The 24113-nt window shown below is 36.3% G+C and overlaps 1 long non-coding RNA gene across 1 annotated transcript; it reads left to right on the forward strand.

Annotated features, from left to right (window-relative positions):
* The first annotated feature begins 186 nt into the window (after positions 1–186).
* LOC137396798 (uncharacterized) lies at positions 187–24113 on the forward strand. The gene is made up of 4 exons (XR_010978614.1): positions 187–349; positions 22031–22128; positions 23186–23262; positions 24048–24113. It is a non-coding gene; the product is annotated as an uncharacterized lncRNA (long non-coding RNA).

Below are 24113 nucleotides of genomic sequence, written 5' to 3' on the forward strand. Positions count from 1 at the left end.
TTTAGTAATCACCTTAGACCTAGTAATATGCAACATTTGATCTGCCAATAATAGAAGGTCATTAATATAAGTTTTTCCATAACATAAGCTTATAGTCATGTTAGCTCTATGACTATTATAAGCTTAAGAATTATTTCTACGGCCAAGGCGGTTTTGTAGCCCATAAGGGCACTTTTATGAAAAATCGCTTCGCGTCACGCGACGTCTGCAGCGCAGCCATTCTAGTGGAAGCATTCATCGGAGACGCTGTTCCCCGTCAAGCAGTATAATAAATTATTTGTTGAGGTTTTTCTATCAGCGGTGGAACTTGCTTAAAAATGACTGTAGTTGTAGTACGAATAGAACACTGGTAAGTATGTGTCGATATATGAATCATCAGCTAGCCGTATTTATAAAAATGCTTAAAATTGTAAGAATCGGTGATTAAGGCTCAATTACATCCAGCTGTAGCTGCTCAGGCAACTCGTCCTAATTCTGGCTTATTAGGTAGCTTACTTGACCATCATTACTGTTGCAGCTAGTAAATGTACATAGCATACATACTAGGTATAGCCTAGTAAAATGTGTTTAAAATCAATAAAATGACCAATGTATTGGAAAAGAATAATTTTTATTCTGTAGCACTAGCGTGTGTTGTATAAATCAATGTACTCACATGTACTGATGTGAAGATGAAGAAGAGCCTCGGTCTTTCGTTACACTTCCTTATATCCTCCCCTATACTGCCTTACACTAGCTTATCTACTAGCTTTACCCACTAGCTTTATCCAGCTTTATGCACTCACCGTAATTACCAAGACCACCTGTACTGCCTTGAGCTCAGACACCAACATAGCCTGAGCCTAACAAATCCCATAATACAACATGCCCTTTCTTTTTTTCTTTTTGTTTTGTGCCACTCCATCACTACCAACAAGCAGACGTAGTAACTTACCTTACTTGTGTTGCTCGTTACCTGACTCCGTTAGGGCAGTCTCCATAGGCTATGCCTCTGGCTTGTCTGACCCTGTGCCACCATCTAAAGTACTCTTCTCGCTACTGCCAGCTCCATTGCCAGTCTGCACTGGCTTTTCCATCACCCTGACCTCCGCCGCTACCAATACTTTTACCGTGACCACTGTCACTACCAACACTCCTTCCACCAACATCTCCAACACTACTTCCACCAACCCTGACTAGCCCGGAGTCTTTTGGTTGGGTCAGTAATGACTCCTCAACCTCATCTCCGTCTCTTCCGTCTTTACCTCGCTCTCCCCAGTAAGAGGCAGGCTCGACAGGCTTCCTGTGGGAGGTCTCCACCTGGGCCGTAACCGGCTGCACAGGGGATGGCACCACAGAGCTGGGAGTTGACATAGGCCCAGACCTATCTAGCTCGACCTCACCTGCAACCAGTGCAGGTCTGCTACCAGCAATTCTCCTCTGAACCTCGGCTAACTCCTGCACCACTACCCTGAAAGCCTTGACATTTTCCAACTCCATGACTGCTGCCTCCCGTTTGGCTTTCAGCTTAGCCAATTTCTCTTTCGACTTCCTCCGCACCTCCCTTTCCTCTCTTTCAATCTCTGCTACCTTTTTCTCATGACCTTCTCTGTCTAACATTCCATTGCTGGATACCTCGGCTAAAAAAGAGCAAACCTTTTCCATTACAGACACTGGTTCAGCTACTTTCTCAGCACCTTCCCTTACCTCATCGTGACTCTGTTCTCTATCACACCCCATAGACACTTGCACATCTCTGGTGCCTTGGGCTGTCCCCTGTTGACTACCAATTTCCACGTATTCGCTACTCTTCACTCCCTTGATTTTACAAGTCCACCAATCTTGACCTGTGTGACCTTTCTTAACTTCGCTCTCTCTGTCAGACTTATTTGTCAGGTTTTGCAACTTGACATCATCTGAAACATAACTTGACCCAACAATAATGGTTCTCGTCAAAAACGGCTTAACTGGCTTAATACTTCTACACTCCTTAACAGCCTCAAACTAACTTTCGCATAACGCATTTACAACAGCAAATAATTTAAGTTGCCTCAACTCAGTTATGCCCAAGAAGTTCGTTCTCAATCCTTTCACCACATGAACTTCAGCATCCATATGCCTGTCTTTACTTTCCAAATGAACTATTACACTTCCAACCACTTTTACCTCACTACCATCATCAGTTTCTAAAACTGTCGACGGTTTCTTTAACCATAGGTCCAACTTATTGGCTGTTGCCTCGGTTACCATAGACACCTCAGCCCCAGTATCAAACGTAAACTCTACATTTACTCCATTAACTTCTAAATACTGCACAATTCCCTGGCCTAGTCATTGATCTTCGCCATATTTATCTCTATAACCAGAGAATCTAACCCTTCTGCCCTTATTATTATCCCGGTACCCTTCATCATACCGGCTCGTCTCGCGCCTCTCCTTATACTTCTCCCCCTCAAACCTATCCATACTTTTGTCCCTGTACCTACTAGACTTGTCTCTCATCTCGCGGGGGCTTTCTCAGCCCCTGTACCTATCCCTACTAATATTCCTGCTGCCATATCGCTCATAGCTACTATCACGGCTACCTCCTGACCTCCTGCTGCTACCTCGTCTATCGTAACCTACATCTCCTCCCTTATCCCTGCAATAACGGGATACTTGTCCTCGCCGTCCACAAGAAAAACATTTAATGTGGGGACAACTCCGCATCTCATGCCCACTACCTCTGCAATTATAGCAAACTCTATCTCTACTTTCCCTACTGCTTTCTCTATGTCTAGAGACATACCTTTCCCTGCTATTGTCTCTATACTTCCTACTGCCACTGTCCTTGTTATACTCCCTGCCTCTTGTCCCATATCTACTAGTATCATGCTCCTCACTACCATAATACTCTCTACTACTCCTAGGGCTACCCCTAGGGGAAGATCTACCTGCTGAATCATAACTTCTATCTCTATCATTACTCCTGTACTGCGCTCGACTATCAAACTCTGATACCTTTGCTACTTCTCTCTTAACCTCACTTTTTAAATCACTACCTCTACTATCTGCTCTCACGAACCTGTCTGAATGATTCGCCATCTCACGAGCCCTCAATGCCTCATGTAACAACTCCCAAGTCAGATTGGCGTTCTTCATTAAATCTCTGCTTACTTCTGTATCTCTCAACCCGTTAACCGCCACTATAAGGGCAAACCTTACCCTATCATTATTGTTAGTCACCTCCACATATCTGCTCAAACTCTCTACCCGTTGTAAATATTCTCTATCACTTTCTCCAAGTGCCTGCTTAGCCGTCAGAAACTTATGCCCCTTTACGAACATACTCTCGTGCACCATAATAATCCTGCAAAACCTCCACTGCCTCTTCATAAGTAGAATTTACGCCATCTACGTTAAACCCTGCACTCCTCAATACCTCTCTACCACTGTGCCCAATAGCTCTCAATAGTGGCACTAACCTACCTCTACCTCTCATAATAGGGCGTCTATTGTCACCTTCACCTTCGTAACCTCTTCTCTCAACAGCAATCTCAATTCATAAATTCATCTCCTCTATAAATCTCTCCCACGACCCATCACCGTGCTCACCAAACACCAGCTTCGGCAACCCACTCTCCATCTCTACCCGACACAATATCTGTCGCCACAAATTCACTCTACCCCACTCGTATGAAATTAGTGTAATTCCCACCTCCGAATATGTAATAAATACTTACACCTCAACAACACCGCTACTTCACCGCTACAACACCTCACAACACCACCCTACCTCACGTCACCTCGCCTGCACGCCCGTGAAAGGGTCTAATCAACCGTTTAAACTTGCCCCGTAACCAGAAAAATTATCGCTAACGTTAACACACAAAGAAAAAAAATCAGAATTTTGTCAACTGCGCCATGTTGTATAAATCAATGTACTCACATGTACTGATGTGAAGATGAAGAAGAGCCTCGGTCTTTCGTTACACTTCCTTATATCCTCCCCTATACTGCCTTACACTAGCTTATCTACTAGCTTTACCCACTAGCTTTATCCAGCTTTACGCACTCACCGTAATTACCAAGACCACTTGTACTGCCTTGAGCTTAGACACCAACATAGCCTGAGCCTAACAAATCCCATAATACAACAACGTGCGTATTTGTTATCAGTACAGAAAATGTTGCTATGTATATTCAGTATACATTACACGATGCATTTTTGTCTTCATTTGATAAAACGTTTTATACATTATTGTGTATTGGCTAGCACTGTAACACCCTAACTATTGAGAGTAGAACCCGTATGTAGCGTATGTGGTGTAATTGAATTGTTCAGCGGCCTTTCAAAAGTATTCTCCATTGTAATAACTTGTTTGCTGTAACATCAACAGACGTGAAAAAGTGCACACATGACAGAATTTGGTAAAATGGTTTCGCTTCAACTTTAAAAATCGGAGGTTTACTAGCAGGCTTTAGGATACGATACAGAAGAGGGAGATAATATGAACATCTGCATATCAGAATGTCTAAACAAGGTATAACTCTCGTATTGTTTTTTAACAACCAAAGTGAATTAAGTGACTTGAAACAGGATAACAATGTTTGAGATTGTCTTATTGAAGCGTCAAAACACCTAGGTCATTTTGATAACAAGACTGTAACATTGTTACAAGGGGTTTGGGAAAGTTTATGTTATGCATAGCGAATTCGAATCCACACCCAACATCAGTGTTGAAACTGCTTTATCATCTTATTATCTTTTGACTGTTTAGTTTGTGCACTTTTGCTCAACTCATGGGAACTAATTTGATTATTACTAGTTCAGGTACCGATGAAGGTGTTAAACTATTGTGAGCAATACTGATATTTACCAGTAAAATTTACTTCTTTTTTCTCTAAGTCAAACAATTATAATACACAACTAACAAAATTCTAAAAAAACAATAATAATAACAAAAGACTGGAATAGCTGATGAAAGTTATATCCTTACTCGAATGTTCGTCAATGTTTGTTTGCTCAGTCCCATACGACTGCGAGTTTCTGTCAAATGAGAGTCGTGACAGTCCATAAGCAGGGAGTCTCGGCAGGGGGGGAGAGACTTTACAGGCAGGAGAGGGGCTCCTCAGCTGGCAGAAGGGAGAGCGCCTAAGCAGTCCAATGACTCGGCCCTCTCGAGGGCCGAGTCATTGGAGCTGTTATCTTTTACAGATGTCTAGCGTGTGGGAGGGCTAGCCTGTGGGAGTAGGTTGATTGTTAAGGTTCAATGCTTTATGTGAGGTGTGCAAAGATATCTTGTTTGCGTAAGTCTTCAGCTGATGTACGTGATGTAGACATGTAGGGTGACGCTCGTGACTTACTCCTGGTATCTAGGTCGTGTCCGACAGAGAATGGCAGATCTGAATACACATAATCATTTGATTCATCTCTATTGTTTGGTGGTTTTCTGGTTGTGGTTGGTAGATTTATTGCTTCTACACCCCTTTGGCGTTTTTTCCAGCTGGTGTTGACGCAATTTCCATGATTGATCCCTCGAATTTTGGAGTTTCTAATTTGCTTTTTACGTTTTCTATTTATTGGATCTTTTGATATATTTGGGTGTCTTGCTGCTTGTACGTATCGTATGCTTATTTTTTGTATGGCTGCATTCCCTGTTGGTATGTTGTTTTCGTGATATTTCCGTTCAACAACATTGAGATAGATCAAAGTTGCAAAAATGAATTTACATATCATAAATTCATATCCTATAATTTCATACCATTAATTTATATGGACTTTCACATGCTGCTACTTTTTTCTGGCCTATAGGAAGTGTGGGTGGGTATGGAGCAACTATAACTAAAGTGATTGAAAACTAAATTGTTTTTGTAGATTGAAAATGGAATGATTTCAGTAATTTAATAAATGCCTAATACTGTAATCTAAGCTTTTACTTGTGATGTTCTTGTTCATTCTTGCTTAACGATCAGAAACTGTAAGTTTTTGTTTGATAAATCACTTCTTCAAAAGCTTAGTTACGTCTGTGTGCAACAAACTTGGACCTTTATGCTGGGAAAACGACATAAATGTCATTTATCGGTTTCATGGGGAAACAACAAAAACATCGTTTTTAGTATACGTTTATAAAGCCGTCGCCTAGTAACAATTAAAAAGTGTATGAACGCTGTTAAGTTAAAAATATTGTCGTTAAGATATTTATCTATAAATTATGATATGAAACAATTACCTGAAGGGCATTTCTTTTTGCTACAAGCTAAACAAATATGAAATTGCAATTCCATCCCAAAAATGTGAAATGGAAAAACCAGTCAGCAAGCGATTCGGCTTTCAAAACAAAGGAATTAAACTGTTATTTGATCTTGTGGTGGTCAGTGACTCATGGTCAGTTTGACTCATCAATACAATAGTTATTCCCGTGAAAGTAGCGATGTAACTCTAAAACTTTGAATATATAGAAAAAAAAGTCATGGTTTTGTTAGGTCGGACGATGATAATGCTATATCCACTTGGGCTGTTGTGAATGCTAGAAAAGTGCCTCATACCCTACAGGATGAATTTATTCGCGGAGTTATATTTCGCGAAAATTGTTTTTCCATGCATATTCGCGGATGAATTTATTCGAGGCTTAAAACTGCCACTCTCTAGGAAAAGTTAACTCTATTGCGGCGAGTGATAGAGTTATTCCTACGCATGCGCACACCGCGTGTTCCGGTTTATATTTAGCTTACAACTGCGAGGCGATCATGCTAAGCTACGGTAAACAATTTTTGCTGCGTCCAGAAGTTTTCACGAATATTCATCGCTTTGGAGGCCTTTGATAAGCCAACAACTTGTGGTAAGTAATGAGTTTTTCACATTTACTAAATTAGTTGAATTTTACTCTGGTTCTTCGGTAAAACGCAATACTTATTTTTTTCCATCCCTACCGCTTCATTATTTGTTTTAGTGTGAGAGAGAGATTTTTAATCATACACCAAAGAACAATGATTGCAAGGGTGGTAGATGTCATTTTTAGAAGATCACCAATTACAGGGAGGTCTGGCAATTGAGGTTGAAGTGACCGCAGCTACTTACGAGAAGAATATATGTTTTTAAAAAGGAACAAAAACGTCTTTACGAGCACAAATCATTGGCTAACTGGCAGAACTTTGCAATAGTAAGCCCCGAGAAGAGTTCTGATGATAGCTTCCTTACCAGCCATGTAGTAGCGAGAGAATCGCCTTCAACATTTACCCAAGACAATGACAGCGACAGAGCTGCTATTACCAAAATAACTAGTCAGAAAGCACCATTACTCGCTAGTATTCACATATCAAGTGTACCAGTTTAATTTTATTGCTAGACAACCGCCATATGGACTAAACTGTTTATATTTACTCCATTCATCGTTTGTAAAATTTTATTTGTATTTGAAATATTTTATTTGTACACTCAAGTTTGTATAAATTATAATATATCTATACATGAAATAAAATATATAATTTAATCATGTTTGCTGCAGCGATATCAAGGAGTTGTTGTCAATGAAGGGGTCTAGGTTGACTGGTTGCTTCTCTGCCAATATTCCTGCCTTGATGAATATTACTACATGTCTCTAGTTTTCGTAATAGGAGTAGGTTGTTTCATTCTCAATCTGCAGTAAACACAAAAAAGAAAAAATAACAACGAGTGTTAAGGAAGTACAAAAACAATATCTGAAGTATTTAATGAAAGTGATCAGTTTTTAAACAAAAGAATTAATTAATGCAGTTGATTATATAAAAACGTATCTGCACTGCTAATCTAATACATACCATAATGTCCAGATCATAATCATGATCGTCCTTGACTTCGGTATTAGAGATTGATGGAGTTGATACTAATGTAAAAAGACTAGGAGAGCTTTTTTGCGATGCTGAAGCCATGCCGAATAACTTGTGAAAACCTTGAATAATTTTGTAAAGTTTGATGCAATGGCAATAAAGCTCGAAGCCTGGCGATGATTTTAAAGAAGTTTTGGAACTCGGCTACGTTTAGTACTTCTGCCTAGCGGCTATTTTCGCGATGACGCCATTCTGCATATCTTGTGACAACCTTCAATAATTTTGTAAATAAATGTGATGCATTGGCAATGGTGTTAGCTCAAAGCTCAGGCAATGATTTTAAAGATGTTCTGAAACTCAATTACGTTTAGTATTTACATTAAAAACTAGGCTAGCGACTAGTTTTCAATTTGATGCAATAGTTATTCTCTCTTGTGATTAAAAATAGAAATAATTATTCACGGAATTTAATAATTCGCGGGATTGACTGTTCGCAAAATCGCGAATTTTTATGACCAACGAATATTTTCATCCTGTAGGGTAATAGCAAATCCAATACAAGCAACACCCATGCTACTAACTATAATACACCAGTTACTACTACTGAGGGAGCAGAAAATGAACCACATATAATCACACAGCCTTCATCGCTCTACAATTTGTCTTCTCACTCAGGGTCCAACTTTCCATCACCTGCTGATACTCAGCCGTTAAAATATTTCGATTACTTCTTCCTTCCTACTGAGCAGGGTGGAAGTAATTCGTAGAAACTTATAGTAGCAGAATGTAACGAGTATACACATGCAAAGATTGCAGTTCTGTAACCACAGTCCAGACTGCACTTATGAGAAAGTGCTACAGTGGAACGATGAAGGGCAATTATTGGACTGTGTCTGAACGAGGGTTTGTGGAAAGCTTCAAACAAAGTAACCTACTTTAATAGAAAGCATCATATCCAAACCCATCCAGTAAATATCAGCTCAAGCCATGTATATTCATAGAATGCCGACTCTATTGAATTGTCAACAAAAAGTTACACGACTTTCAGGGTCAAGAGGGATAATGGTAATCATGGAAGAACAAAGCTTTAGGTTATAAGTAAGGTCAGTAAATGAATCTAACAAGACACTCGAAACACAAGGTTGTTAGATACACACAAATTTGACATAAAATGTGAAACCCTCCCTTGCCAGCTAGCGCTTCGAGGCCACAAACTACTTTTGTTGTTGCCTCAATTCAGCGACAAATTGCCAAGTGGTATCATATTACATTTCCAAACTAACTATTCATGCTAAATATAATGCTTTAAAAGTCAATATAAACCGGTGATGAACATTTCCAAAGCTCATTTAAGAACATATGCTCTCTATTAGCAAGCCATTATAACAGTATTTGCCCCATTAAAATTGAATGACTCTTGTTGGCGAAGTCTGTACTACAATCATTTGTTGGTAAATCTCAGAAGCAGCATTTTTTTGGCCCTATGATAGAACCCTATCAGATGTGTCATGAAGTTAAAAACACATTTTTTATCCTATAAATAAGATTATTAGAATAAAGAATCTTTTTGCCGATCTTTGGTATTTAAGAAAAGAGAAGCCTTAATTGTTATTTCGATTGTTCAGTTTTGACTGAAATTTCCTCATTAAGGCATAAAAGCATCACAAATGTTATATTTGGATATAGAGTGAATGTTTGATCATTTTTCTTAGCCAACATTGTTGTATTTTTCCAATTACAGTCATACTTCGACTTACGAGCTTAATGCGTTCCGAGACTGAGCTCGTATGTCAATTTACTCGCATGTTGGTGCAATTTATTTATATATAGAACAAGTAAATATATATTGATTAGTTTCCAGACTCTAAAAAATGCAAATAAAACACGCAAAACAAGATATTGTAACAGAAAGAACATGTTGGTTATTGTCCTAACTTACCACAAGCTTTTGTAAAGCAACAAATAAAAAATAATGCAAGGAAATGTGATTAATTAAAATGTAAAACTAAATACATACAATAGCAGCTAACGCTAGCATTTGCCAGAGAGGGAGATATCCTAGAGAGTTATAGCGAGTTATCCTTCATTACAAGAGTTGACTTTGATAAAGTTGGATTTTATCAGTCTTAAAAGACAAACTTAGAAGCAAACCTAAATGCAAACTTTCATTTTCAACTTATAGTAATTAAAATTTCTTCGGCGTTTATAGTTAGAAGTTTCTTGCTGGTTAGCTAATTTTCCTTTGTTTCGCTTTCACGACTAGCCGGCCGTTTTAAGATGGACATACCTAAGGACGTTTGCCTTTGTCGCCCTTTCAACATGTTGCGATTAGGACGAACACATGTCTCGTCACAAACGGTTAATGTACGACCACTATCCAACTTGTCCGAATGTTTATTGTTTTGATTGATAGCACCGGCCTTTTTACATAGCATCGTTCAGTTATGCTGTAACCGGCCAATTGTTTATCTTTTATCCAATGCCTGAGCAGTCTCTCCATCAGCGGTCGTGAAGATCGCTACGCCATTTAGAAACTATGGTTAGACCTTTTGCGAACTAAATGAATGCCCTGAATATAATCCTGTTTGATAATTGTGAATGTATTTCTGTCATATTGCTGAGCTAGCTCAATCACGCATACACATTTCGCATATTTTTCAATAATTTTCTGTTTAATATTAATTGTTATCATTTGCTTTTTCTTTGCGTTTTATCTTTCATTTTACTGGCAAACTTTTGGTCTACGCGCAGTACTTTTAATTCACATAAGTCTGCACTGAAAGCGCGCACAAAAACGCGGTACAAAAGTATAACCTGAGTAGTTGAAAAAATACAGAGTGATGCTGTTCTCATAAAACACCTCCGGCATACTTGGCAACTGACTCACGTGCTCGTATCTCAAACATGGCTCGTATGTTGGTGCTAAAACTTGGTTAAAAGCTGGCTCGTATCTCAAGTTTCTCGTACGTTGGAGCACTCGTAAGTTGAAGTATTACTGTAATGCCATGAAACAAAAAGTAGTCGTTTGTCAGAAGCCAATTGAGCATTGTTGCAGCTTTTTATCTGAGCATCAATTTTATGCTGCAATCACACTTCAGTTGTGTTACAATAGTTTACAGATTACTCAAAAATAATTTTAATTGTATATTCGGTAATTATTATAAGTAAAAAACCTGTTTTATAAAATGCTTGTGAAGATGAAATAGGTTTTCCAACCAGATTGCTTATGTTCTGTTTGATTTCCATGATAGTAAATTATAATTTCAAAAGATTTGTAAATATGTTAAAAAGCTACATACAATATCCGTTGTATGTAGTATGAAGCAGTAATTTGTTCCTGATGCTTCCTAAAGCCGTAGGATCTGTATTTCTTGTGGTGGTGTAGACAAAAGTATGACCAATTTTCTGGCAGGAATGATGGTTTTTAGTAAGAAAAGATTGTCTGATTAGTCCTAAATGCAGGTATTTAATTAAGTTATTGTGAATTGAAGCATAATCAATGGCAAGTTCTATTTATGTGTGAATTAGTAAACCTATCATTCGTCCAGTTCAGGTCACTGCAAACATCATTAAAGTATTATCGCTCATCATTGCTAGTAGCCTAATGTCATGTTTGGCCTAAAAGCAGCTTTCAAATTACCTACATTTGTGTCCTTGCACTGAGCAGTATTACATGGGTAGATACATGTCTACATTCACAGCAAACATTCACAAGCAAAAGTTCAAACAGGTGAAACTTGATTATTTGCCAAAACTTGCTTTGCTTAATGATGCAAAAGATTTAATGAAAAAAAATTTGAGCCTTTCATATTTTTCTAAGTAGTTTCTACTTTTACATTTGTAAGCTATTTTTTGCCCGGTGTATCTAGGTGTATTATCACTCCTGTTTTTTATTTTACTGTAAATCTTAAACAAAAACGCTACTTGATTGTACTCAAATATTTTTGCTACCTTTTTCAGTACAGATTTTTTTAGTTACTTTTACACAAAATGCACTTTAAGCAATCAAATTACTATCCACTAGTTTTGTACTATTTGCATCAATGTCGAATTTGCTCCAAATTTTTTCATTTGCACTAATAATGATATGTGACTTATGAGTCTAGCCCGGCTAGCAATTGTTGAGCTGTTTAATTATTTGGCTGGGTGTTGTTCAACCAAAATTCAACACATTGTTAAGATTTGTCTATTTTGGTGCTGGTCTAATAACTGGTATTTTATAATCTAGTCGTAGAATATAGAATACTAATATGCTCATTGAATACCAGTAATCTGGTATAACTAGATTACTAGTATTCAATGAGCTATACTTAGCACAGAGCTAGCACTAACAAGTGTTTTGAGTGAAAAAAACAAAGCATTCAATTTTAAAGCACATAAATTACACAATTTTTTATTATATATCTCAATACAGCAGAGTCTTGGCTTTCGAATGAGCCTATATTCAATACACAAAGAATAATAGAACTATGAAAGATAGGGCGTCAAAAGAATGTCCTGCAAAAAACACTTGGTTCAGGCTCTCAAAATGTGATGTCACAATTATTATTCAGCCTTAGGTAGTCGATCTATTTCGCTACAATTAAGGCTGCGCTTTTCTGTGACAATCGGTGCTGTTAAACCCAGAGAGCGCTAATAATAAACTAGGATTCTAGATAATCAACAATGCCCGGGATCGTACTAATGCCCGATCAATACAAACACATGTTCTCGGTTAATTAATTATGCTTCAATAAATGTACTGTCATTGATAAAGGTAATGAAATCACATCGATTAAATTTTAACCTGCGGTTGCGTGGCCCTAGGACTATATGTCAATCGCACTTTCGCGAGATCACGCAATGCTTGAAACTAATTAGTCTCAGTCGCGACCCTCAACATCACAATAAAATGAGAGGGCTAGTGCATAATATCATCGGAAAAACATAGTATGGTGCTTGGAATCTGAGTTATTTATCATATAAATAATCTGTACATGGAGAACTAATGACACTGATTCCTTCGTCACCTTCATTGGTTCTCTGGAGTTGTCCTATCTTCGCCTGACACTAGTGTCATTATCGTAGTTGATAAATATAAGGGGTAAGCAATAAAATAGGCGGTAAGAGCACACAACACCGCATATGAAAATTGTGACGTCACGATTTCCGAGCCTATGCCAGTAAACATTTCTGCAGTAGAGCTCTGGGGAAATCCTATAGACACCAACCAATGTCTGTCTCACCATGGCAAACAATAGCTCATTCGAAAGCCAAGACTTTGATGTATTGAAATATACAATAAAAAAATTATGTAATTTATGTGCTTTAAACTCAGTTTCTTTACTTACCTTAAAATTGTGCTTGATGTCAGTAGACAAGTTCACATTCTTCAATATTTTTAATCCTGAAAATTCTAAGTTTAATACTTGCATCCATGAATAACTTTTTAAATAGTAACCATCGAACATCGGTTACAAAAGAGATTTATTCATATGTGGTACTGCCTAAAGTCTATAACCACTTTTACTATATAGAATAAAGGTAAAATTAGAATATAGAAACAGTATATGACAAATGGAAATTTATATCAATAACGAGATCCTTATCTAATAGACACGTATCTGATATACATTGTAGCTGCAAAGTAAACTAGTAACCTAAGCATAACACAGCGTCATATTAAAACTATGCAAAAAATAAATGTCAAATTAGATTGTCTCTAAGAAAAATTAGAATGTATTGAAATAATCTTGGACAATAATTGAAGCAAATAAACAGTTCAGCACGAAACTGACTTTACCTTTGAGGCATACCAAGTCCTTGAGTATGACTCAACTGTCTGGTCCCCATTTCTAATAAAGCACATTAACTCTCTCGAATCAGTCAATAGGAAAGCTTTTAGGTGGGCGTTTAACCTTAAAGGTTTACTTGCAACAAAATTCACATTACAGTCATTTGGTATCAAAAAGTTCACCATGTCTTACTCTGCTGTGGTGTAGGTGCAAAATGTGTGGAAATGTGATTACAAGCTTTTAAAAGCTCAAAAACGAACAGTTAATCGCAACCATCATGGAAACGCCATAGTTTGGAATCTCTATATTTCGATGACGTACTCAAAAATTGTGGTTGCTTTGACACGTGATGTTATCACGTGAAATAAAAGGTTCAATATAAAACGTCTCGTAGCATTGGTTTATGACAAACACTTCGGGTTCTACCGAAAAGCATCAAATATAGATGCTCGCTAGTTTAAAGTTTCATTTCAGTTTGGTCTAATCATTTAGTCGTAATCTGATCATGTGACCCATACTTCCTGCCAAATGTCGCGAACAATTTCTGCAGCATTTTTCGACTATCACAGGTGACCAACAGGCTCCTCATGTTTATGAGAGGATGATATGCATTCCTTTGGGCTAAGGTTAAAAAATTGAATGAATTTTCATGGTAGGTTTTGAGATATTAGTGCTCAATGTGACAGCATTACAATGATGATGAAATAGATGTGTTAGGACAATAGACATGGTTTTAATGAACGCGTGAAGTATATTTGTGAAAATATTTCGGCGAATAAGGTTGCATGAAAATGTAAACGGAAGCCATTGTGTTCAACTACGTTCCATTTGAGCCGTTTTGGAAAGGGATTCCAATCTACATCGTTTTCGTGATGGCTGCGATTAACTGTTCGTTTTGAGCTTTTAAGAGCTTGTAATCACATTTCCATATATTTTGCACCTATTTTGCTCCCCATTTTGCACAGCAGAGTAAGACAAGGTGAGTCTTTTCCCATGACCAAACACGCGCAAGCGAGTGTTTGGGAGCTTTATGATAAATGCATATGTGCACACAACTCCCGAAAAGTATCCACAAACGGCCATACCCAAACCCTTTGTACCGAAATCCCATCAAAAAATTTAACCATTTTTCTGTGGAGTCGTTCAAGTATAATAATGATACAAAACATATATACACCTATTTAAATATGTTACCAAGTCTTTGAAAATTGTTGACAATATCCTAAAACTTAACCATCTGATCGGATAATACATAACTAGAAAGATTAATTTGGCCTAAAATCGCCATTAAAACTCGACAAGCCTTTTTAATCAAAATTAAGACCGGCCAACAAAACGCCCATAAAGCCGTGCGCGAGAGGAAATTTGCACCCCGAAAACTCTCGTGAGAGAAGTCAAGAAAGCGCGATTGTGCCGCGTTATATGACATTATTCAAAACCTGAACGTTATAACTTCAGAGTCCCTCATCAAAAATCAGAAACAAAAACGTTTGTTTCCAAACAAACCCGATCGACATACTGATCTCTAATGGAATATTCTTACCTCGCTCTCAACATCTCACTTTTTTGCATTTACATTATTTAAAAATTTTTTTTTAGTTTCTTCTAAGGAATATTGTCCTTTTTCAAATGGTGTATGATACAACAATCAACTTTAAAGCAACTGTCAATGAGAGTAATTTTTGTTGGTTAATGTTGCGGCCTCTCCATTATAACTTACGGTATATAAAAATAGTTTGTATACGGTATATAAAATATACAAACATGCACGGCCTGTTTGTTTGGAAACGAGCGAGCTCCCATATACACTTCCGTTGGTCGCGGAACTCTGTGAAACTATACGGCTCTCACCAAAACAAGGAAGTAGCTTTGTTGATATTTGGCACTGTCTTCCAAGCTTCAGCTCATGATTGAGCTGTTGTTTATAAAAAAATGCAATGTCGCTGCAGATTATGTAAATTTTGGGAACTGATCCTCTTTTTTCTCAACGCCAAAAACAAAAATTAACTCAGTTTTTGTGTGTGTACAATTGAATGGAGTGAACTTACATGTATACCCTCACTCTGGGTGGTAAGCTATGAAATGGCTTTTGGCTTGGCTGATCTAATAAGGATTTATTTATAGAGATGAATAGCACTGCTGGTATACAACTTGTGCAGAACTTTTACATCCCACAACTCACTTACACCTCCACATTTCATCATATCATGTGGCTTTTGAAACACATCAGTTGTAATAGTAAGTAACAATATCAAACCAATAATTCTTGATCAAATCAAATCAGCTGTGACCCATATAGACAATTATTGGCACAAATGTAGGCATCAAACCATCACGAAGCTCAGTTTTATCATCAAGCTGTATTAATAAATATAAGTAGGACAATTAGCCAGGCTGTGTTTTCATATCTTTTTATAAATCCCAAAAGCGTCGTAATCCTTACTATTGGTACAGCATAAATTAGTAGAGTTTGACTGACAATGTCTGGTGTTAACCATTAAAAATACTCATGTTTGTGCCTCATACAGAAATCATGTCCGCTTTATGATGTGGCGGATTGGGGGATAAAATTTGAAATGAAGTTTGAAAACACTTATATTCAAAATGTTCACTGTATTCTTTCAATAAGTTTTAATATATAAAAACCTTATTTGGAAATACTCAGTAAAATGCTATTCAGACTGTATGAGGATGAAGTCTCACACCTAACACACCTAAAATAATAAAACAAAATAATGCACAAGGGTGAGCTTCTATACTTGTGGTAATGATGATAATATTGTTTGTGATATGGTTTCTGGTTAAGGTTTGGATGAAAATTAGATTGTGAGTAGTTTAGTAGCTGTTAGCATTTTAATGTTCTATTCTATCAAAGGTCCGCTCATAGGGAACTACAATAATAACAAAAAGAAAGTATTACAAACAGAAAGTATACAGAAGTGTTAACTAACAAATGAGATTTAAGATGTACTCACATGCATCTATCTTATCAACATCCCTTTTACTTTAAATTGAAGAGAAAAAGGATTTAAAAAAACATTCTGAGAACAGTATAACAATAAACACAAATTCAACATTGTGAAAACCATCCGCTTCTACAGCCACAGTCAAAACTTATGCACATGTATCTAAGAGTACTGTTTAGCTGCCACTGTCTACATATGTCTAATACTAACTTATCTAACAAAACTATTTCTGTTACACTTTATATGTCTCCTTTTCTATATTTCTATTATTATATATTTCCTTTTTCACCTTTATATATCTATTTATGTTACACTACCAAATACAACTGTAATAGCATCAAATAACCAATTACTCATATACCTGGTTTCAACCCAACTTTACCTCCAAAATAAATTGTTAGTTGCACCTTTTTGGAGTCGTGCTCCCTCAAATTTATTTTATATTCTCTCGAACAATTCTCATTTACACTATACTCTGTCAGCTCCTGCTGACAACTACTTTTTCAACGACCAGCAGTACCCTTTTTTTTTCCATTATCACTTTGGTCGTGGGCTGTATGACGGAAATTTCTGGTGATACCAAATAACTGTAATGTGAATTTTGTTGCAAGTCAACTTTTAATGAAAATGACATGATTTCTGACCTCTTGTCTGAGTGGTCATGGGCCGCTCTTGCAGAGCGTCGACGAACTTCTGACCAAAACCTAAATCCCTTACTGAAGAAATTGCAATCCCTGTAGATTTTTACTCTACTACCCACCTACACTATACACGCCACAAAGTACCAAAGGCACCATTAACACAAACATAAAAAACATTCCTTTTTAGTGAGGACCCATAACAATTAACTCACATTTTCCCTACTCTCTCATTTAATCCCTTCCCAACACTTTTTACCCCCAAACTGTTTTTAAATTTAAAAGCTCAATAAATAATATAAACGTAAGAGTTATCTTCTCATGTTTTAAATAAAAATATATTGCTCTAATGCCCCATTTGGGGGCGAGTGCGATTAATTAAATTGACTTGACCTTTACTATGCTTGTTACCATTTGTATGTTTGCATGCATCATATGTCACAATTTTTTAGTTTGATGGTTTTAAAAATTTCCAGAAATAATTTTTTCATGCTGTGTGCTGCTCAAACTAAATTCAGATTTTTTTTGGTACAAGTTAGACAATAGCTACATTCTGAATAAAACAATAGCAGAGTTGACATGTTTTGTTGCTTAATAGCTTGACCTTTTCATTACAACAATTAACTCATTTGCACCCGATGCCAGTTAACTCTCATATTTATAACGTTGCTGTGCACCCAACGCGAGTTATCTCGCCTCTGAAATTTGCCTACTCATTGTATAGCTATTTTTAAATTATAAATTTTTTTCGATTAGTTAGAAAAAAAAAAAATTTTCTGGTTAATCAGACAAATGTACAAATATGCCTCTGGCATATTTGTACCTTTGTATATTTGTATGCCTCTGGCATACAAATATGGCTCTGGCTTATTTGTATTATTTGTCTCCGGCAAAAGTTTTGACCAAAATAGTACCCCCCATATCGACATCTACCTAAACCGGAAACCATAGTGGTGACTTAAAATTTTATCATTCGCGACAAAAAAGTTTCAACTTCGGAAGGAAATATGCAGATTCAGAAGTGGTAAGTAAGACAGTGAAATACTGCATAAATCAAATCAAATTATTATTTATAATGCTTTAATGTTTTATTAACTTTTAATTTTGCCAATTTGAATCGTTATGCTCGAATAAAAATACAAGTACACTTTTTAGCCGTAGCCAGCCTAAAGTTATCATTCACATTCTATAGCATCATATTGATTCTTAAAGCTGTATATGAAGTCTGAAAAGTCAAGAACAGAGTTATTGAACATATTTTTTATTATTTTAAACATGTTTATGACAGTTTATTTGTGTTATATTGGCATGTAGATTAGCTATGTTTTTGTTTGAAGGATGGTACTAGCGAAGAAACGTTCGAAATTAGAGTTCCATAATTTTCATGTTCATGACTAACTTTATATTTATAAATAATATTCATAACTGTGTATTATATGTAATAAATAAGTAAATTTAGTCAAACTTTGTATATTTTGCAATTTTTATGGTGCAGGTCTAACTTTGTTGCAGCAAATAACAATTTTTTCAAAATCGAAAATTTTCTAAAGCTACCTTCTTTGAGGCACAGATCTACATGAAAGGGATATGAGTTGTACATTTATATATGGATGTAATATCATTTGAAAGAGGAAACTTGGCTGGTTCTTGTGCAACTCGAATGAGTAAATTATCTCAAGTCTGTTTCTTGTAGTAGTAATTTGAATTATGGCAACTTTCTGAAAAATGAGCGGTATTTGGGGCTAATTGTCTGGAAATTAGTCGGGTGCGAATGAGTTGAAAGTACTGATTATTTTAGTATTGTGATGGCTATTAATGAGGGAAAAAATTACAATACCAACATAGCATGGTTAAAAACCATTGCCCTAAAACTGCAGTGCATTTGTTTGAGTGCTAAATGTAATTTTCTGAAGTATTTGTCACTAAGTTTTTTATGGCCCTGTAGTCGAATGAACAAAATAGAATGCATTCTTCCAACAAATTTTGCTCCAATGCAAGTTTGACATACGTTGTTACCGTAAAACCTCTAATTCGACGCCATCTCTATTTGACCTCACTACGAGAGAAGGGTTGAAAAATAGAGCGCCTCCCTCACATTGGAACGCCACCACCATTTGGCCGCTACTTTGACTATCTTTGATCTATATGAACCCATAATATAATATCAAGTGATTAGTAGAAAAGTGTCCACAAAATCATATTAATAATGAATTCTTTAAATTAATAACAATCAATTATCTCGTTGTCCAACTCCAAAGCTTTTTGCCTTTTTTTTCGCTATAACTTTGAAAGCAACACCATAGAAATGATCAATAACGGTCTCAGGTTAATAGTAGTTCATGGTTTAATGGGGTCTTTATACTCCCAAGTACATGTACCTATATAAAAAATGGTTTAAATTTACATTGGTAGATGAACTTTGAAAGCAACACCATAGAAATAATTAATATTTGTCTCAGACTAATAGCAGTTCCTCGTTCAACACGGTCTTTCTAATTCGAAGTACATGTACATATATAGAAAACGGTTTAAATTTACGATGGCAAATGAACTTTAAAAGCAACGCCATAGAAATAATTACTGTTTCAGGCTAATAGTAGTTCCTGTTTAACGCGGTCTTAATACTTCGAAGATCATGCATATAAAAAACGGTTTGTAAGGGTTAGGCCAAAGGCTACATTTAGCGAGCAAACTTTTACACGTTGCATTTGTGCTAAATGCAGCACGTAAAAATATTGCTCTGCCAAAAAATTGTTTGGACACTAATATCGACTAGCTCAGCAGTGCAGAAGGAGAGTTGAGGCTAGAAGATATTGCAGAAGGTATTGGAGAACTAGAAAACGTTCGTTCCATCGAAAGCAACAATCAGAATGCAGCTATCCGCGCAAACAATGGAAATATTTTTGTTTTAAAAACGTTAATTTTTGTTTTTGCATGTAATATAAGTATGGTTCATTTCTGTCACGTTCATGAATATATATTTGCATCAGTTGATAGATTATCATTATCCCACGACCAAACGAGCGGAGCGAAGTTTGAGAGTTTTTATGATAAATGCATGTGCACACAACTTACGATAATTATTCATCAACAACGTCGCAAACCCTTGTACCGAAATCTCATCAACAAATTAACCATCGTTTTGTAGAGTCGTTGAAGTATAATAACGATACAAAACACATATAAGCCTATTTAAATATGTTGCCAAGTCTTTGTAAATTGTCGACAGTATCCTAAAACTTACCCATCTGATCGGATTATACACAAATAGACAGATTAATTTGGCCGAAAATCGTTATTAAAACTGGCCAAGCCTTTTATCAAAATTAAGACCGGCAAACGAAACCCCAAGCGACAGAGACTAGAACCATTAAGTCGTGCACATTTCACGAAAAAATAACGTGCACATTTCACCAGTCTATAGCATTGTCGAATTGTCGAAGGTTTCTGTAATTAACGTAGAAGTACAGAAATCGTTTCTTTTTTGCCGATTTCAAAGTAACTGACATTTTGGAAACTTTTGAGTACTTTAGTATTCTAACTGATGTTCAGAGCAGTGAAAGTAAAGGAAATGACGATATTTTTTTCTAACGATTCTTATGAGATTATTACAATATTTAATTATAAGTTTGGATGACTATTGAAGTGTAATAGTCACACTAACAACATTGATGATGCGCAATATGTTACTGTTATTATTTTTTCTAAATAGTTATGTTAAATAGATTTTCTAAAAATCTATATAAATATCACCACTTCTTGATATTGTTAGCTATGACGTTTTGAAATGTAAACAAAATTGTGAATTGGTTTTCTATTATTACTATATTAATAATATTGGTTATTCTAATAATATCAGTGCATTTTACTTCTAATATTGGCCAATATTGCATTTCTCTTATTGCAGGGGGAAAAATATAAACATATAGTCCTTTCCTTTCATTATTGCTGTTTGTTGTATATAATAACACCCACACCCAGTACATTACAGCTACCATTGCAGTTATCCTATTGCACTGCAATGCCATTTGACTGCTAATATTGCATTTCTCAACCATCAGTACCCTTTCTTTTTTCCAGTATCACTTTGGTCGTGGGCTGTATGAAAGGGGAATTTCTAGTATAGCTGATAAATATTTAGATTTATAGCTTGTTATTTAATAGCATCCTTGCGACTATCTTAACACTGCTTACAACGGATCAATGCTCATGACTCCATTTTTATTGCACACAAAAAGCTAGTTTTTGGCTGCGAACTGTAGCAAACATATCAATGAGTGCAATGAGCTTTTACGCAACATTGTTAAATATAGATATGAAATAAAAATGTCTTCAAGTTTAAAATGAAATAAAAAATGAAAGTGCCAACAAATTGCAAGGAACGACACAGGCTATAATATCATCGCAGGTCAATTGCAAACAATAGATATCAACTGGTAGAACTATTGCTTGGTTTGTCGATGCCTATTTTTTAAGAGATCTTTGACAAGTTAGAGGTAAATTATCAAATTTATTGCATTCAAAAGGCTTCATAGCGCTTCATCGGAAAAAAGAGAGCAAAATATAGGCGACATTTGCTTCGCCCGTAATAGGGCTAAATTTATCTTTCCAAAATTCTGACAAGCCATTTGAAAAATACACCACCAGCCTCAATTTGATTGCCGCCTCCAATTGACTGCCACTACTATAGAAGAAGAGTTGAAAAATAGAGCGCCATGGCGTTCAATTAGAAGTTTTACAGTAATATTAATAGATTAACTTCAAATTGCCGAGGTCTGACCGTATTTGCTTCTACCAAATAATCTTGACTGAATGACTTCAGTGTGATCAGCCGGTATCTTTTCCTGAGATGCTAGGTATGAAGAAAATTACTTGTATGTTGCAGATCTCAGTGAGGCTACCGCCCCCGTGCTCAAGCATTGGGGGCTAAAATATCAAGTGCAATCCCGGACGCCCAAGTCGAACTTGTGGCTGGCCGAAGCAGTAAGTCAGCATTTATTGATGTTTGAGTTACGAGTAAAGAGGCACAGAATAGTGCTCACTAGATTTAAAAAAAATATTTGAACAGTCACCTGAAGGATATTAAATTATATAGACCATACAATTATTTATGGCAAAATTGAGTTTCAAATCTTTTTTAATGTAGAAATCCAAAATTTAGGAAATATTGTTAAAGTTACTCTTAACTACATTGACATATGGGATAAAACAAGCAAACACTAATCTGATTACTGATAAGATATATGCTAAAGTTAAATAGCTCAAGTTCAAGCAGTAAGAAAAACATTTCCAAAAAAATTCTTTAACTTTTCATCTTCACTAAAGTTTCACTTTGGTTTATGTGGACCCATCGGATGACCTAAAGAGTTTAAGAGTATTAACCCTTTGAATGCCTGCGACTGAATCTGACATACGTGTTTGAGCAGCAGCTATGTTCACAAATTTTAACTGGCCAGATTCAATTGCAAAAATTCTCCTTATAAACTGTATAAGCCATACTAGGACGATCATTAAGATCAACTTTTCAAAAAATAAAAAATTTTGCCTTGTGAACCAAGTGCTCTTATACATTTTGCATCAAATTCTGAAATAATGCAATAACATGTGATTCAGATTATATAATATATTTTCATTTAAGGGTATTTTATTTGGTTTGCATTAAATTAAAGGAGTTTGTGGTGGTTTTCTATATAGTTCAGTTTGCAGTTTCATGTACATGCAGCATGTGAAACAAATACATGCTACAGTAGCTACACCATTAGGGTAATTATTATTGTTTACAGGGTTTTTATGTTAAATTTGAACTGCAGTTGTAGTGTGCACAACTCTAAATTGTGCTGATAATTCTGATGGTCATACTTAGCAGCCTTATTGTGCTTTAAAACATCTATTTACACTTTTTGCTATTAGCTTATACAGCACTTATGCGAAGTCGTCCTGTGCCCTTAGCATTTTCCGTGTTTTCTCTGGCAACTTCATAGGTAGCGATTTCATCTCATCACTCTGCACATGATTTGTATGGAATATTTGGATTTTACAGCTTCATATGAAATTGATGTTAATGATACAAACATCTTTTCTAAACTCGCATCGGGCAGCTTTCCTGATGAAGCGATGGTAAGTACAGCCATAGAGCATCTTAAACTTAGAAAACATACAGGATATGTGCGTGGGCATGTGAAAGTGAGTAGAGCAAAAGTGATAGCAGATTGAGCTTTGGTGTTGTGACTGTTTCGGTCAATGTTTGAGACCGCAAATGTTCAAATTTTCAGACCACAATGTAGCTTAAACAGCTACACATGCTGATCATGTACACTTTTGTTGTCTTCATGATACTATATACCCTCTTTTGATAGCACCGGCCCTGACAGTACATATATTGACAACAGAAGTGTACTTGCTCAACTCCTTTCATCCATCCCTTGCTATATTCACTAACCACATGAACAATTATTGCATTATGTAGCAGATGAATTTAGCTGCCGAGTTATAATTTTTTCCATAATAAGGAACTTCATATTCTGCTATCCCACTGTTCAAATCAAACGACTTAGAAGCTTTGCTCAAATAATTGTTCACAGCAGATTGACCAGCACACAATTATAAGGTTGTCTGCTCTTTTTTCTTTTTAGCATAAAGTAGAAGGCAATTCTAATTCTGTATTTATCATTCGACATTGTGCAATTTTTCATGCTGTCTATAATTGCTCAACTGCTTTTTTGGTAAACGGGTCACACATTTCCTACTGTTGCTGACTGTTTCCATTAGAAAGACTTGATATCTTGGTTTTTGGCTGAGTATCTAACAGTTACAAAAGTTCTTTCCTACCGAGAGTTCATCTGAAACCAGTCTCAACAATGCAAATCTAATGCTGGAAATTTGTACATCACTATCTGTTACAGATAATAAAAGAAATCCAGGCTGTTGCTGCTGACCACAAGAAGCCTGAGCCTGTGAAGGAGTTAGAG

This window comes from Watersipora subatra, chromosome 5 (genome assembly GCF_963576615.1).
Source record: "Watersipora subatra chromosome 5, tzWatSuba1.1, whole genome shotgun sequence".
Lineage (NCBI taxonomy): Eukaryota > Metazoa > Bryozoa > Gymnolaemata > Cheilostomatida > Watersiporidae > Watersipora > Watersipora subatra.